Here is a 2,717-nt window from a genome sequence, read left to right as displayed (position 1 = left end):
ACTTTTAGAAAAAAGACACCTAGTTAATTGTTATTATGGATACATTGAATATAGTGCAGTGGAACGCTCAAAGTATTATTAGTAATAGGCTTATTTTTACAAGGTTTTTATATGAAAATCATATCCATATTGCTATAATTTCGGAAACTTGGTTAAAACCACATAAGTATTTTTTAATAAAAGGCTATAACACAATAAGGAATGATTGTGGTAATAAACACAATGGTGTAGCAATTTTTATTCATAATAATATCACATTTTCTAACATAAATACATATTATGATAGTGCTCTACAAAATGTTTGCATTAAAATTAAAATTAATAACAAAGAACTGAGTATTGTGAGTTTTTACAGTCCTTCCAATTCAAATCCTCCATTTAATAAAAACAATTTAAACAGTTTAATTAAGTCCATTCCAGAGCCAATGATATTTGCAGGTGATTTCAATGCTCATCACATGTTGTGGGGATGTGTTGATACATTGCCTCGAGGTAAAGATGTTTTAGAGGTTATAGATGAGAATGGTCTTGTTATTCTGAATAATGGTCAAGCTACCACAATAGGATCTCCATCTTGGCGTCCTAATGCTCTTGACTTGACTTTGGTAACTCCATCTTTGGCTCTTTTATGTGACTGGTCAGTTATTGACAGTCCTCTGGGCAGTAGTTATCATCTCCCTGTAATAATAAAAATGGCAGTAAGTAGTGATAGTATTAGTTTGCAAAACACATTATGTAATAATCTACATTTGCCCACTCACCCTAATTATAAGCAGGTGAATTGGAATATGTATAGTAACTTAGTTGTTTCTTATTTGGATGATGTTAAATTTGACACTTTATCTTCAATAGATGCTTTTAATTCCTTTTGTAATATTTTACTTTCTGCTGCCAAGCAGTCAATCCCTAGCTGTCTGTTTTCCAAAAGTTCTAATAGTAATAATGCTACTAGTTCTTGTTCACAAAAATCTTTTAAATATCCTTGGTCGCCTTGGTGGAATCAGAGGTATACAGAAGCAGTTTTAAATGCTAAAAATGGTTACATTAATTTTAAAAACAACTCCACTGATGAAAATTATGTGGAGTTTAAGAGATTGCGGGCTTTAAAAAAACTTATCTTAAAAAGTGAAAGAAGAAATAGCTGGATAGGCTTGTGCAATTCATTTAATCGTTGTACTCCTTTGTCTTCAATTTGGAAATACATGCGCAAATTTAACAAAACTTACATTCCTGACAGTGTGTTGAATGATAGTTGGATTCCAGATTTTCTACAAAAGTATACTTCTGACTTTGTATCAAATGAGTTAACTAACTATGTAAATGTTGTTAATGATAGTAATAAATATTTGATAGAGCCTTTTTCTTTACAAGAACTAAAATCCGCTTTATTTACTAGAAGAGATACATCTTTCGGTCTTGATACCATTCCATATATTTTACTCAAAAAACTTAATTGCCACAGTCTCAACATCTTTTTAAATAATCTTAATCGCCTATGGAAGGAGAATACTATTCCTGCAGAATGGAAAACAGACTGTTTAATCCCAGTTTTAAAGCCAGACAAAAATAAAATGTTACCTGACTCTTATAGACCTATAGCTCTCACGTCTTGTGTTGGGAAGATATTTGAGCAGCTTCTAAAACAACGTCTCGAGTTCTTTATAGAACAAAATTGTCTTTTGCCTAATAATCAGTTTGGTTTTCGCAAAGGTCGGTCTTCTAGGGAGAGTATAGCGCAGTTACAGCTTGATGCGCATCAATGTTTAGCAAGTAATCAATATCTTTTGTCTGTATTTTTTGACATCTCAGGTGCCTTCAATAGTGTAAATATTGCCGTGCTTTGTGACGAGTTATCAATGTTAGGGATACCAGGTAAAATAATAAATTGGATGCAATCCTTTTTGACTGACAGAAAAGTATATGTAAAATTTAATAAACATTTGTATGGACCACGACTTTCTTCTCTAGGTGTTTGTCAGGGGGGAATATTGTCTCCTTTAATTTTTATTATGTACATAAGACGATTGAACCTTATTTTGGGGCCAAATATAGTAAACCTACAGTATGCAGATGACTTAGTCGTCTATGTATCGGGAGTTGATCTGATTAATTTAGCCGCTACTATTAATAAAGCACTTGTAAATCTATATCAATACTTTTCTTATCTTAATTTAAATGTAAATCCAACCAAATCAAAAGTCTTTGTGATTGGTCGTAATCGCATCATATTGCCTCCCATTTTATACAATGGCATTCCACTGCCTATTTCATGTGACATAAAATTTCTAGGTGTAACATTTACTCCAAAACTTTCTTGGAAAAAATATACAGATAGTGTTATAATTAAAGCGAATAAAGCTTATAATGTATTAAAATCTTTGTGTGCAACGTCGTGGGGAGCGGACCCTAAAATATTGTTAATTTTGTATAAATCGCTTATTCGTAGTCATTTTGAATATGGCTTTCATTGTTTCGCCGCAGACAGCAAAATTGTTAATAGTCTGGATAAAATACAAAATAAATGTATGCGTACAATATTGGGTGCACTTAAAACTAGCCCAATAGCTGCTATGCAAATCGAGGCCAACCTTCCTCCTTTGTGTATTAGATTTAGTTATCTTAAAGAAAGATTTATTTTAAAGCTCTATAGCTTGCCGACGAACAATCTTCTTAAGAATCTTATTGCTCATCAATCGTCTTCATTTCCGAGACAGTTG

General features: G+C 32.3%; 1 long non-coding RNA gene across 3 annotated transcripts; it reads right to left on the bottom strand.

Annotated features, from left to right (window-relative positions):
* Nucleotides 1–223: 223 nt before the first annotated feature.
* LOC126979032 (uncharacterized) lies at nt 224–1,782 on the bottom strand. 3 transcript variants are annotated; one of them, XR_007732742.1, is made up of 3 exons: nt 1,579–1,782; nt 762–1,029; nt 224–678 (listed from the first exon to the last, which is right to left on the bottom strand). It is a non-coding gene; the product is annotated as an uncharacterized LOC126979032 (long non-coding RNA). The 3 variants fall into 3 exon arrangements; XR_007732741.1 differs by having other exon boundaries at nt 224–1,029; nt 1,227–1,782; XR_007732740.1 differs by having other exon boundaries at nt 224–1,029.
* Nucleotides 1,783–2,717: the final 935 nt, after the last annotated feature.

Source organism: Leptidea sinapis, chromosome 3, assembly GCF_905404315.1.
Source record: "Leptidea sinapis chromosome 3, ilLepSina1.1, whole genome shotgun sequence".
In the NCBI taxonomy this organism is placed as follows: domain Eukaryota; kingdom Metazoa; phylum Arthropoda; class Insecta; order Lepidoptera; family Pieridae; genus Leptidea; species Leptidea sinapis.
Note: the sequence above shows the minus strand (reverse complement) of the source record. Positions and strands in the feature narration are given on the sequence as shown.